The sequence below is a fragment of the Scardinius erythrophthalmus genome (assembly GCF_964197995.2).
Source record: "Scardinius erythrophthalmus genome assembly, chromosome: 8".
Classification (NCBI taxonomy): domain Eukaryota; kingdom Metazoa; phylum Chordata; class Actinopteri; order Cypriniformes; family Leuciscidae; genus Scardinius; species Scardinius erythrophthalmus.
The window spans coordinates 11,389,007-11,405,048 of NC_138228.1; the positions used below are offsets into that span (position 1 = coordinate 11,389,007).

The 16,042-nt window shown below is 38.3% G+C and overlaps 1 protein-coding gene across 1 annotated transcript in view; it reads right to left on the reverse strand.

The window, feature by feature from the left end:
• igf1ra (insulin-like growth factor 1a receptor) overlaps nucleotides 1–16,042 on the reverse strand; it is a 110,106-nt gene that overhangs the window by 79,969 nt on the left and 14,095 nt on the right. The gene's annotated exons all lie outside the window — the stretch shown is intronic.

Here is a 16,042-nt window from a genome sequence, read left to right on the forward strand (position 1 = left end):
TCATCAACAGTAATGACTTTTACATTTTTACAAGAGATTTCGATTTCAAATCAATGCTTTTGTTTTTAACTTTCTATTCATCAAATAATCCTGTAAAAAAAGTAGATTTCCACATAACATTAAGCAGCAAAACTGTTTCCAACATCAATCAGATGAAATGTTTCAGAATTATATTTGAAGGATCATGTGACACTGAAGACTGGAGTAATGATGCTGAAAATTCAGCTTTGCCATCACATAAATAAATAACATTTTAAAATATATTAGAAAAAAAGTTATTTGAAATTATAATAATATTACATAATATAATAGACCTTTTTTGCTGTATTCTCTATCAAATAAATGCAGCTTTGGTGGGCATAGGAGAAATTAAAAAGAATGAATGGAGAGAATTTAATTGAACAAAATAAAAAATAATACAACAGAACATCAATTTTAAACCTATTGATACTGTGAAAACTCACAACCTGATGTTGCAATGAATTTTCCACAGGAACACCAAGGACTCTCCTGGTTACTCGACCAGAAGAAAACACTAAACTTTTTTCTCTAACCCAATCGGCACAGGCCAAAAGTTGAATCCTCAAGCAGCCACATGCCCTGCTGCTACAGTAAACCCGTGTCCAGTGGGGACGGCAGAGCGAAACAAAATGTTCTGACTGGGAAACCATCATCTGCTGTTCCACACTCATGTAAAAACAAAACATGTTTTTACTCTCTCTCCACTGTCCCAAGACACAACAGTCATCGATTTGATTTTTTTCCTGTTGTGTTCCACAGAAGAAAGAAATTCATACAGGTTTGAAATGACATGAGGGGGAGCGAATGATGACAGGAACATTTTTGGATAAACTATCCCTATAAAAGTCAGAGGCAAATAAATCATTTGGCCTGGAGTCATACTGGGCTGCTTTGCAAATTGCACAGTGGAAATCCTGATACACGTCCTCTGAAGTCTAACACCTGCTTTATGATTCATTGTCTTGTCATTTCCTCTCACATCTATCCTTTTATCCATTTTTTTTCTCCTCTCCTCCGCTTGAGGCCATTATAACCTGGATTATGGCACTATGATGGAGCCGTATGCAACCCAGTCTATGTGAATGACAGATTGATTTAATATGGCCCCTGCAGGCAGCAACTGGTTCCTGCCACACAGTTTGGAGAAACTAACAGGCCATATGGGAGAAACAACACGCAGGATTCCTTTCCGAGGGCCGAACGAAAGGGCTAGAGATCTGTCGCATATCCGATGTTGACAAGCAGAGGAAACAGAGTAGGGCGAAAGGTCAGCGAGGAGGCTTAATCTAATAATCAACTCCAAACAATCAGCCATTTATGTGGGAACAGCATGACCGTTTACAGAGCCGCAAAACAGCCAATCAACTTTTCCTAATCATAGTGATGTAAAAAAAAAAAAAAAAATACACTAATTTTAAAAAAGTGAGAAAGGAGGGTAAATTTGTACCACAGGAAACAATATGACTGGTTTGCATAAACAGAGCAAAAAAATTAATAAATCACAATGCAGCAGCCCTCTCAAACAAAGCAGAGTCTGTGTCCTGTACAAACTCTCACAGTCCACACGGTCACAGCTCGGGGACCCACATTTGGGGCAAGGCTTGGGATTTTTTTACGGGAATTTTTGTATAAACACTCCCATTCGGCATAGGCTGCCGTAATGGCTGCCACTCTTGCTCTGGCAGCAGCTCTGCCATTTAGGGGAAGCGCTGCTAAAAGGTGAAGCGCTCTCTCTATGTGAGAGTTTAGAAAGGAGGAAAAAAGACATAAACAGATTACTCTAGACCACACATGCTTTTTAAGGAACTCTGGCATCCTTGTAGCTCATGAAGAAGGCACGCTGAAATGCTAACGGTGTGCTGAACTGGGAGCGTTATGCAGGGTGCCCTTTCTCTACGGTTTCAAAACAAATAAAAATAGAAATGTGGTCAACCTGGGACATTATTGGCAGCAGGCGGACAGCAAAGCAAGAAGGGACCCCTGGTTAGTTATATTAGCAGCACAAGATGTGTTCCCTTTCCAAACAGTGTCAGAGTGTTTACATTAGAAATATGGGGGGGACAAAAAAGCAAATCCATCTAAAGGTGCTTGTGAAACCTCAAGCAAATGAAGGGGAAAGGAATGTCCAATCAAGCTTGTTTACAAGTATGTACATGTTTGGCTTGGTTTGCATGCAAATCATGTCACATGAGAAAAAGCTCAGTCAGTAGAAACACAGTAAATACATAAAGTGGTATTCAAAACAATATAAAAAACCATTCAGACTTTTACAGAATTTAGATTTTTTTACTTTCTATTCATCCTTAAAAGAGTCTTGCGGTTTCTACAAAAATATTAATTAGCACAACTGTTTCAACATTGATATTAATAAGAAATGTGTCTTCAGCGCCAAATCAATCAGCATATTAGAAGGATAATGTGACACTGAAGACTGGAGATGGCTGCTGAAATTAAAGTCTTGCCATCACAGGAATAAATTACATTTAAACATTTTAAAATAGAAATATTTACAATATTACCATTTTTACTGTATTTTTGACCACACCTTATGAACATTATTTTCAAGTAACCAGGATATTAAAATGACAAAAATAAATGTAGAATGGGACTTGTTTGTCATTCAGGCTTTATTGAATGAGAGTTAAAACGGGATATTACAAAAACAAACTATTTTTTAATTGAACTAATGCACACAAACGAATCCAACAGTAGTTGGGTTTGATTTGGATTTTTGATGTTGAAAATATGAAGTAATAAAGAAACATTAAAAGTAATCAGGAAAGAACAAGTGAGCCGATCTCCATGGTGAGCTTTGTTCGATTGTTATTCTCTGAGAGGAGGATACACGAGTGCTCACATACACACGCTCATTCAACACTCATATACACACACCAAACTACATCTTAGTAACTGATGATAGACAAAGGTGGTGGGGGGGGGGATTTCAAAGGTCTGCAGTGTGTTTTTCTGCCTGAATAGTCGACTTTCAAACTGAAGTGCCAACATAGATGAAAGGTAGCCTAATTCAACTCCAGCCCCCACGAGACAGAAAACATAGTCAAGAGGAGATTGGATGGGTAGTTGTACATGGGATGCTTTAACTGTATTATCTGGGTCTTTTTACGTGGCTTATCTCAAGAGATTTCTAAATAGACTTGCCAACTTGTATGCTGTCAGCGCTGCTCCCTCATATGAGTCGCCAGAAGGTTCTTAAGATTGCTTCATGAACTTTATTGGGCAATAGTTGGCTTGATCAATATTTACTGAAGCCCATACCGAGTGTTACTAAAATGGATGTGGGCCTGATGTCAGAACGACATCATAGAGCCGAAGTAACATTGTTTTCCAGAAGCTGATTTATGTGTAAACTGCTCAATTGAGCTTCTGAAGAGCCACATCAGAGACCCATTTAAGACTGGGAATGAAACGGCACAGAAGTATTTTTGACTGATTCATTTGCTTTTAGGCATCTGCTGCTGTACTTTGTAACGGTTTATGTTATGCAGGTGCTGGTTTTTATTTTTTTTTCATCCTTGCTAGCTATGATAATTTCTGATATTTAGATAAAGTGCTCTTAGGGGACATCATGCATTCAAAAACAGCTAGACGCATCACAGCAAAATGGAACAAAATGCAGGTGTCAATCAAACTTTTTAAAGTTACAAAGATTTTAACTTGACATCACCTTAAATAAACACAGTAATGTCTAGTAACGCTAAAATGAAGCTAAAATTATACATTTTCATGACCCTCAAAACAATAAAAAATATTCTATTAAATAATAAAATATATAATTAAATTAAAATATCATTAAAAAATACAATTTGCCACAAATCCATTTTAGTTTTTGTAAGCAACATTTTCACAAAAACCCATGGAATTAGGAACATTAATACAATGCTTTTGTATTTAAAAAAAAAATGTTGTCTACTGAAAAAAGGCTGATTTAATCTAGATCTGATTTAATCTTTCCCCAAAACTGGCAGGCGGATGACATGCTTTCATTCTAAGGCACATAAAACACCGTACGTCACATATCAGATCACAAACTTAACAAATCTCAGCCAACTGCAGACTGAAAAGTGGTCCAACCCTTCACCATTCATCACTCCGTAATTCAAAGATGAGCATATTAATAATAGAAAACCATGAAGGCCGCAGACGAGGGGGGAAATCCTCCCACAAAGCCCTCTTTCTTTCACTTGACCAAGCAGTGGATATAGCGATGCTGTTGTGCACTTGAGAAACATCTAAATTTATCTGACACAGTAAATGGCGGGGCAGACGGCTCAGAGAGAGTGTGTGTGTGTGCTGACACAGGAGCACAGCTGTGATTCTCCTGACCTTTATGTCGCGTGGTGGGGTTGTCCCGCGTTCGCCGCTCTCTCCCGTGGGAAAGACAGACAGAGCCCTGGCTGGCCATCAACACCACATGCGAAGACACGCTCTCATAGCAAAGCTCAGGATATTTAAGGACACATGAGAATGGATTATCACCCGCTAATGAAGCATCTAACATCTGGCAGCCTTCAGTATCTCTTCTCTGAAAAAAGATATGACTCTAAAAGTAAAAGTCAGAGAAATGTATCACAGACTGATAAGCCAGCTTCCTAAAATGTGCAAAACATGGAAGTAACCAGGTGAATCCTCATTCACCAGATCAAGGATGGATGGCACCGCTCACCCTCGGCAAACTAAACTCACGTCACGTGCCAACTGGTGATTCCTGCGAGAAGCAGAGGCAGGCCAAGGAAGTCCCCATCTGGCAGAAGGGAACCGTGCCATACACCCACTGCCACCTGTGCCCATTCAACAGAACACTGATAACAACAGACAGGCTGAGGATGACATAAGAGTGAAAGAAAGAATAAAAGAATAAAAAGAATGAAACACAGAGAGAAATAGATTGAGTCCAAATGTATTGATACTGATGTTAAAGCTGTAAAAAATATGTTTTTCTTTCTCTCTCTCTCTCTCTATAGAGGCAAACATTACTACTACTTATTGCTCATTCTTACGGTAATGAATTTGAACAAATCTCTAAAACATTCAACCTACACTTCTGCTAAAAAGTTTGCAGTCAGTAAGCTTTTTTTAATGTTTTTGAAAGAAGTCTCCTATGCTCACCAATGCTACATTTGATCAAAAATACAGCAAAAAATAAGTAATATCAGATTATTACAATTTATAAACCATTTAAACTATATATTTTTTCTATTTTAATAGATTTGATTAGATTAAATAGATTCATTGTAATTTATTCCTGTGATGCAAAGCTGAATTTTCAGCATCATTACAGTCTTCAGTGTCACATGATCCTTCAGAAATCATTCTAAATGATGATTTGGTGGTCAAAAAACATTTCTTATTATTATCAATTTTGAAAACAGTTGTGCTGTTTAATGATTTTGTGGAAACCGTCACTTTTTTGTTTAGGAATTTTTGAAATCCTATCAAACTGAGTATCTACAATGGCGCAAGCACCTGTAACCCTGATAGGTGGACATTTCTATTCTAACGGTTTAATAAGCCGCTTTCACGTCTCTGTTTGCGATCAGATCATTTTAAACCGCTAAACTCCAGGAACGTTTTCAGTCCAATTATCCAGTAAGCGAATGCATTCAAACAATCAGCGCTAATGTAAAGAAAACCAGGCTTACTACATCAGAGATGGCAGAGAGAACAGTGACTCACGGCCAGTTTTCAGTAATTATTCATTCCAGTGTGTGTTTAAAACACGAGCTCTGTCATATTCTGTGATTGTTTCTGAAAAGCACAAGCCCTCGCCGAGCATCACGCTGTGTGAAATACAGACTGAACAGAACGTCAAAACATCCTTCCACTGTATGGCCAGATGATACGCAAACTACGTTTCTCGGCTAGATAAAGCAAACTAACGTCTCGCTAGTAAAGTTTTAATGGACGCGGATCGTAATGAAGGTAAAGACGATTGCAGTGACGTACAGGAGTCGTACAGTAAGCACACGTACAGAGTCCTAAAGAAAACGTAAACGCTCTAAAAAGCTCTTTGCTGTTGCACTGATACAGTACAGTGAATTGTGAAAAGTTCTTTGACGTGTGCTTTGATGTGAATACATTTATGAATTATATATCATGTGATCATTTGGTATCCATTTGAAGTGTCCTTTTTTGGAAATGCACCTAAATTTCCCATGAAAAAAATCATCTTTCAATCTGATAGTTACTTTGCTGGATATAGCAAATGATGACAAAATGAACGTGTTGAACAAGAAAAATTATGGATGCTTAATTTCACAAGTATGCGAATAATCTCACAAAAGGGTGGGATTAATCGCAATTAAAAAAACATTAATCTATCAACAGCCCTAATAAAAACATATGCGAGGCCTGTTATCATCAGTGACTCAGAAAGGGTTAAAGGAGGATTAAGCTTATCATGGGTATTTCAATGAGTTGAGTAACTCCATATGATTTCCTTTGTAATTTTATGGCTGCCTTTCATCTTCACAGCACGTACATCCCTGCGGAGACACTGAACTCCCTCACACTTCCAGCACGTTCTTACACAATAATGAGCTCAAGTATATTATTTATGTTCACGCACACCACATGCACGTATTATAAATCAAGCACGTGGCTTTTCTCAAGGAGCAAAAAAGCCATTCATTGGAAGAAAAAAAAAACAGCGGGCTTAACTTTAGCACGACATACAATGGTACTCATACTAAACATTTAAACGTGTGAATTTTTTGCTTTTAGGATGTCCCACCGAGTTATTCTAACCAATAAAAAGCATTTTAAGAAGCTCTTACCCACTTCATTCAGAAAGAAAGAATGGGGGCTTGTAAAACTGGATCCTTTTTGCGGGTACCACGAAATGAGAGACATGAAATATGAGCTTCTACCCGAACAGTCTACAGAATCTGTCAGTTTACTGCTCGGCTTTGAATAAAATAACAATAGTAGTTATTATTATTTTGCTTTGAGTTAAATGTTTGAGAACGGAATCATCCAATTCACTGAATAGATGATGATTCATTCACAAAGCAGACATTGCTACTTTTCTCATGAAAATGTATCAGATTTTAAACAGTGCAGAAAATGTTAAATGTGTATTAGATTAACAGTGTTTGTTAATAAAGTAAATAATAAGTAAATAAATAACTTTTTTTTTGTTTTTGAAAGAAGTCTCTAAGCTCACCAAGGCTGCAAGTATGTGATCGAAAATACAGTAAACAGTAATGTTGTAGTATAATATTTCAAATTAAAATATTTTTTCTATTTTAATGTATTTAGAATGTAATTTATTCTTGTGATGCCAAAGCTGAATTTTATAGTGCAGTCTTCAGTGTCACATGATCCTTCAGAAATCATTCTAATATGCTGATTTGGTGCTGAAGAAATATTTTTAATTTTGCTCGTTAATATTTTTTTTCAGGAATCTTGAAAAGAAAGTTCAAAAGAAAAACAAATATTTGAAATAGAAAACATTTGTAACAATATAAAAGTAGTCACTTTTGATCAATTTAATGCATCCTTGCTTAACAGTATTAATTTCTTTAAAAAAATAATGACCCCAAATTTTTTGAATGGTAGTATATGTTGACTAGACTGTACACTAATAAATCATGAATCTGTATATCTAATACTATGCATTTTAGCACTTGTTGATACCACTCAATTCCACATTTTTATTTAGATTTCTGACAGAAATCTCATTAATTAATACAGACACCTAGTGAGAAACAAGAGGAGTCTCACGGTAGTCGGGTAAAGTAAAAAAGTAAATGGGTTAAACGTAACAGTGGCTGTGCTGGAGGCACTCAGAGACACTGGAACTAATGCAAAAGACAGGTGGCACCAAACTTAAGAAAGAATACGTGAGTAACTTCACCCCTGGTCATGAACCCCTTCCTGTCAGCTGCTCTGCCCTCTCGATCTGTTCAAGTCCCGAGAACCACCTCCAAGTCCTTCAAATCAGGAATCAAAACTCTATAACTCCTCTTTCTGACAACATAAGGTCACACCACATCCATTAAAGATGCAATCCATCACTGAAGCAACTGACAGGACACTTGCGGTATAGAGACAGCAGGTGCCAACACACAAGAAGAGTCGATTTGGGTGGTCATGGGGTACAACAGCCAAATTTTGTCAGATTAATCATCGAAATTTGAAAAATAAAAATGTAATGTAAATTATTTTAGGGATGCACCAATGTATCGGCCAATAAAAGCAATTATATAATAGTTTAGACTCTGTTGTTGATTTTAACTTCTAATAGCAATGTACCAAATGAGACGGTTCACTGTATAGTTCTAAGCATTAGTTGTGAGAGATCTTTTTTCCTTGAGAAAATAAAACTATCGGTAATATCATTCTGAATAATCAGCTATCGTTATCGGCTGAGACATTTAGTATCAGTGCATCTCTCTGTTTTATTTTTCTTACAGAAAATAGTGAGATATTATAAAAAGATATTTCAAATGTATTTATTTATTCATGTATGAATAAATGTATTTTCTAACATTTCACTGTTTTTCAGCAGAAATTAGATTAAGATATATAGTTGTCTTTGTTTTTTAGAAAGGGAAATGTCATATCTGGGAGTACTTGGCATCAAAAAGTTTGAAAACACCCACATTAATGACCTGAGCCACATCTCCATTCAGCTGCCACAAAGTAGTGTGTGTACTCAGACCGATGGTGCCATACTATGCCAGCTCTGCCAACTAGCAGTGAGGACACCCACAGCGGCGGAAGGAGAGCATTCGTCATTCCTGCCACGTAACCTGGACTGAGAAGACTCTGACATGTTGTGGACATGCCAGGCCCCCGGAGCGCTCCAAAAGGAAAGCGTAGTATTCGTGCTGATTTTTATGAATGAGTGTCGAGTGCCGTAGATGAATCACGACTTCTGTTCGACGCTAGCCAGGAGGCAGCAGCCAGATCCACACACAAACACACAGAACGTATGCCTACATTCACTGCCACCAGACAAGACACACAAACACACAGGGAAATGGGTAGGGTGGAGATATGGCTGTATGAAGTGTGTGGGTGCGTGCCTGTATAGATTCTGCAGTCGACAAAAGTCTTTGAACGTGACCGCAACTTACTAAAAAGAAATCCCACGATTCTCTTCTCTGTACTGTATAAAAATCACAAACCCTGGAGCTATTCAAACATTTTTGCTACGTTTAACAGTCTATAAATTCAGAAGCACGACTATGTATGTAAGCCAATAAATATGTGGAAACTCATGAATGTATAGACGGTTGTTTAACTACTCCACTGCTGCTTTAATCACATGGCAGCTGCCATAGAAACAAACGCCTTAGTTGTTACATTCACACACTCACTTTTTTTTTCCCTTTTACTGAAAATCTCTTTTTGAAGCTGCACCATAACTCAAATTAATAAATGAGACTACAGTTTGCATTCATGTAACATAATAGAGCATGCCATTAACAAAAGCAAAGACAAGGGTTCGATTTCCAGGTAAAATGTTGAATCTTGAATGCAATTTAAGTCACTTTGGATAACATACAATGATTTGCATTAATCATTACATAATTACATTTAAGTCTATTCCCATTGTATCACATATTTCTATAGCTTTATAACCATTCACAGACCAGATCAGAGGCATTTAAAGTCGGGCTGTCAAAAGATTAATCGCGATTAATCGCATCCAAAATAAAAGTTTGTGTTTAAATAATATATGTGTGTGTACTGTGTATAATTAAATTTGTATATATAAATACACACACATGCTTGTATATATTTAAGAGAAATGTGTAATTTATATATAAAAAAATGATATCTATATATAATATAAATTATATATAAATATATACAGTATATGTATGCAAATATTTCTTAAATATATACATGCATGTGTGTGTATTTATATATACAAAATAATTATACAGAGTACACACACATATATTATGTAAACACAAACTTTTATTTTGGATGCGATTAATCGCGATTAATCTTTTGACAGCCCGACTTTAAAGTAGTTAATCAGGTTAGAATATACTACAAAACATACCCCGATTTTCAGTACTGACGAGTCAATGCTAGTTGTCGAAAGTAAGAGCCAGACTGCAGATTTTTTGGCAGTTGGAGTCGATAGATTTCACAGAAAATCATGTAGTATATGATGGGCACAGACTTTGGTCTATGATTTAGGGCACTTTCACACTTGGTTCGATTGCCTGTTCCAAACCCGAGTTCGATTGCTCCCCCCTCCCCATGCCCCCGATGGACTGTGTTCACATTATATTATTTGTATCCGAACCGCGGTACGCTTGCGTCATCAAGCTGCAGCTTGCGCGTTATCGTGTTGCTTGGTAGCCGTTATGAATGAAAAGGCACCAAAATGGATAGAATTGCTCGTTTCACATTTGTTGTTCTTTTTTTTGCGGAGGCAAGCAGAAATCATCTCTCTGCTTGCAGTGCGTCAATCCCGCTTTTCATCAAGGTAAGTGTATACAGTCACAGACACGCACGCATCACATTATACGTCAATAGCAGTTCACTTCTGCGATTTGGTACGACTGCGTTCATATCAGCAGCGAACCGTACTGGAGTTCACATGAACCGTACCACAGACCACCCTTTTTAAGCGGACTCAGTATTAAGGCAAATAATTAACAATTATGTTTTTTTTCCACAATCGTGCAGGTCAACAACGTCCAGTAAACCTGAGCAGGAAAAGCACTTGTGACCAAATTGATTTTGTTGTCTTCAGTGAGGAGTCCAGTGTGGATCACAGCAGAATTTGCAAAAAGATCTGATCAGATTACTGAAGATTATTACAGATTACAAATTACTTTTTAATGGCTAGAAGAAGAAAAAAAACAGCATGTTTGTGGCCAGAGAAGGACAGTAAACCAATTAATTATGTTTACTTGAATACATAGTTTGCAAGTTTGCCTTCTCCGGAGATGGAAATGGAAGAGCTGTTTTGTAGATTTCTTCACAAAGAGCTTTAGAAAAACATTAGACAAGTAAAACCTCCCACACATGTCTGGGCAAGGCCAGTGATTACACACAACCTACAGGGATATGACACAGGACACGACATCCTCCTTGCAAAAAATGGACACCCCTCCTCGGCCCCCCCCAGGTTGTGTTGTGCTTTTCCTTTATCCTCCTGAAATGCATTTGCAAAATTCATTGAAATAACACAAACACATCCTGGTCTTCCCAAAGCATTATGTATCTGTTTCTATCATTACAGCAGGCAAGAGAGCATGGAAAACACTTTAAAGAGGATTTCAAAATTTTCAAACATCCAGAGACATCTGCGAAACCTTGGAAGTCTTCATCTCAGAGCCAAACTATACTCCGCTTGGTAAACCAGCCTCATACTAAAGGTTTCTATACCAACAGACAGATAGACAAACACAGGGTCTAAAATTTACTTTTTGCAAATGGAGTTACAAAGGGAGGATTTAAAAAAAGAAACATTAAAGATAAATGTAAGATTATACATTTTCCATACACACTGAGAGACTAAAAGACAGACAGATTCTTTGAGATTCAAAGAAAGACAGACGGACAGATATCAAGAGATTGATAAACAGACAGGCAAACGTGTTTATCGATCGCAAACAGGCGAAACAAAGACAAACGATAGGTAAAAATAAGAGACTGAAAGACAGACAGATGATCAATATATGGATTCTAAGAGAATGAAAAACAGACGATAGATAGAGCGACTGATATATAGATAGACAGACCAATAGACTGAGAGACCGACAGACAAGACCGACAGAGATTGGACTGGACTAAAACACTGAACCAGTAGTTACCAGGTTACTGAACTCATGACTGAACATTGAGCACTGTTCTGCGAGAGAGGGTCAGTTTAGCCTTCATTAGGCGACACTATCTGAGCTGATCTGCGCTTTACACAGGAAATCTGCAATCTGCGCATTATGTGGCACAGCTGAGGAATGTGAAAAATCCCAGGTATGCAAGCCATAGAGGATGCAAAATGGTTTGATCAGACAAATCAGCAAGCCTTCGGGACAACAACAGGAGTTTGCACTGTTGTTTGGGGTTGTTTCGCAGCCAATGAAGCCCAGGGGGCTCAAACCCATGCTCAGACCCCGTTATCCAACAATCCTCTCCCCCTCCCCTCTCTGGTCTGGGATACGCAAGCATATTTTTCAGGGGGAAGACGTGCTTGTCTGGATCATATAGGGCCCCAGACCTCAGAGTAGGTGAGGTCACAAACCCTGAATGCACACACACACACAAAGTGTACAAACACACAATGCCAGCGAGGCCACAAGCGAGCAAACAACTGGATGGGTCACTAGAGTAACAGGCAGACGGGTGGTGGGGCCAGGAGTGTAAACAGTGAGGAGAGTTATCTAACGGCTAGAGCTGTTAACAGCCCACGATAAGAGCCCTGGAAGAGAGAGGGGAGGAAATGGCAGTAAAAATGTTGAGAGGGGGCCGTAAAGAAAAAAAACGACAGACAAAATAAGTGGGAAGGGAGGAGAGGTTGGCGGACAGGAGGGAGGAGATTAAGGAGGGCTGACGGTTCGCTCCCCCTCACTTGAAGAGTCTTGTTTTTGTGCTTGTAAACTTGACATTTCTCATCAACACTTCGCCTCTCACAGACCTGAGGACGTCCGTTGCATGCCTCCTCCCAACAGACCCCTTCCTATTCCCACCATCAAACCGAACCGGCATTGCAAAATGTCTCCGGAGACAAAGAGCAGACACACATTCAAACACACACAGACACACACAGATTAAAAACATACACAAATCATACCTAAAGCCACCACCCGGGGCTCCGTTTAGACTACAACAACATTCTCAGCTGCCATACTCAGTTGAAGATTGTTCATTTTTTTTATTTATTTTTTTGTGGTTTTATGCCACATCAACATCTAAGGCTATTTTAATGACAAGAACAGGGGAAAAAAATTGTGTAAAAAAGTACATACACAAGTACATAAACATTTAAGAAGGAGATCATGGATAAACAAGATTAAATAATTAATTTGTTATTTTTAATTAAATGTTATACTTGTAAAACATATTACAGACCTGCTCTAAAATAAAGAGTGGCATCTGTCTGAGTGAGACAACTTGTGTTAAATGCTTCTTCTTTGCATCCAAATTCAGATATTACTTTATAATTTCTTTAACATTTCTCAATTCTAAAACTTCAGGTTTAAATAAAAAAAGTGCCATATTTTCATGGTGGTCCCAGAATTTCAGACCAACAGATATGTCTGTGATTGGCTACAATGGTCAGCGCTTCAAAAACATGTTAGAAACCTTTGACGCACTTTACAGAGCACTTACACAGATGCACACGGAACATGTGGTAATGGGTACTATGTTAATCAGATAGTGGTGATCAAACAAAAATGTACAACAGAGGTGATTAAACAAACCGTACAATACGTATAAAAATGTATAACTGAATGTGGGGGTATGGACTAATGTAGAATGTTTATAAGATATGCACTAAATACACGGTTTAAAAAATATATACACGCTAAATAATTGTGTTCATCAGGTAGCGGTGATTAAACATTCGCTTTGGTTACATGACTGACCACATTAACTTTGCAACATAATAATACATTAATGGTCAAAATAATTGACATGCCATTCATGCAAAATCCAATTTGTAGAATTTCTAAGACTACGAGTACCCATTAAAAGTTCTTCCAGCTTTGTGTACTGTTACTCAAGGGGCAGATTGAATCGTTCATGACATCAGAGATTAACTCAACAGCCATTCACAACCCTTTTGGATCAATGTATTTCTGAATGAAATCAAAATACATTTCTTTATCACCAGAGATACATTATTAGAGCAAGGGCTTAAGCAGGTTAACAAACATTACAAGGCATTACAAATGGAAAGTTCATGAACTCCAGGCACACGGATGCATACACAAGAGGTGACGGTAACAAGTGCATGCAAGAACAGGCAAGGAATGCTTTAATGGTATTACATTTCAGAAAAAAAGCAAACAATAGGGCTGTTGTGGACACCCTCATCTCATAACAAACAGGCAGAGTCTCGCGCACATACGCAGGAGCTGATTGACGATTGGTCGCTGACAGCAACTCTTGGTGCAGTAATTAGAGAGAGAGGACTGATCCAAATTGACTACAAAACCACTGTGTGCCCTTGAAGAAACATCTGTGCACAAGAAAAACAAGGCAATTATGCCAAGGGGTGGAAAGCCAGACGGCTGCACCGAGTGACACTGAGAGTTTGTGCCAATACTAAAGACCGATTCATTTTAGGGAATCACTAAGTTTATGATTTAAAAAAAAATTCAGTCATTTAAAGTTCTCTGTTGCTGTGTCTCAATTCACCTACTTATTATATGCCCTAAAGTTATAAAGTATTATTATAACGTCCTTGTGTGTAATTTAAAAGAAAGTAGAAAATGTGTTAATTTTAACCTTTAATATTATAGTATTGTATCAACTGGGGATGCACACGCTAATTAATTGTTATCGAATTGAAATAGGAAATTTGCGTCAATACCCAACCCTAGTTAAGAAGCCCCTCAGTTCCCCCGTATATCCTTGCTGTGACCTTTCTTTAAGTTTAATCATTCTCACCAACATTTGTGCCTCAAGAACACCGCAAGCTACCGACAGCTCATAAAGCGTAGGAAAATGCTGGGGTGTGATTTTCATAGACAAATTGTTGATTCCTTTGAAGCTCCATGTGGAAACACTGACGGGAAGCGTACACAATCGGACAGGTGGCAGCCCACTGCTTGTTCCAGTAAGTTCTTTGGAGAACACAGATCAATCAGTCGGACCATTAGTAGGTCCTATCTGCTGTGACTACCAGTCGTTGTCTTTGTTTGAGTGTTTGAGCCTTGGATACAGGTGACTCACGCCTCCCCACCTCTGCAAAGGCGAAAACACGGCTTTCAGACACAAGATTACCATACTGAACAGGTGTGCAAGGGGAGCAAGTGCTGACACGATGTGGGCGGGAATGCCGGGAAGAGACTGTATCAGCAGTGCAGAGGGGAGTCGCTGAAAAAAAGGACACTCACAAACAGAGTCGCCCACTGATGTGGATCAAATCTCCTGGTAGGGTCGAAGCACGTCACCTCCATACTTTCCTCAAACATGTCGTACTCAGGATTGTCGGATTCAAAGAATCCCAAGAGCAACAATAAACATTCAGGCTGCAACAGAGCTATGTGTTTGTGAGGAGAGTTGATTTCCTCTGTTTGTTTTCAAACGGAGGGAAAGAGGAGGGAGGGCAGCTCTGTGACGGCCTCTCTGAGCCTGGGACTTGCACGGTCTGCAGGTCTCTTGAAGGCCAGGGGTGGAGGGTGCTGTAGTGTTCTCATCCATTATGCTTTTCCCACCATTCTTGTGTGCTTGGGAGAGGAAGAGGGAGCAAACATTCATAAGGGGTAGTTCATTTTCCCAGGCATTCCCAGTCAGATGTAAGGGACACACTGGCATTCATATCTACTGACCTCATGACTACAGAGATAAGAAATCGTAGATGAAGATATTTTGGCCTCAGCCAGATGATTTTCTCACATTCTATCAATCCTATCCACACCAAAAAAAAAAAAAAAAAAAATCTGCGTTTGGGGCATCAAAGTACTATTGAGGTATCTAGCCAAATCATCATCCTAATTCAAGCCCATTAATTCCTTGCAGTAAACAGAGCAGTTTTGAATCTACACATAAGAGATTTCATCTACAAAAAAACATGAAATTAATCAAAGGATGTCCATTTAATAAATATAAAACGAAAACATTTAGAAATTAGAGGTCAACTGATGTGTTTTTTTAAATAATATGCACACAAATTTCACTCACACTTTCCTCAAAAATAACTGAAAAAGTACATTAGCCTATTCTTTAACAATGTGTCTAGGAGCACTGTTATTGGTATAGTGGCTGACCATTATGCATTTTCCAATAGTCAACGTCTGATGTAAACAAACTTTCTGAAATAAAAATATATATTTTACCCAACATTTACTCAAAATTCACC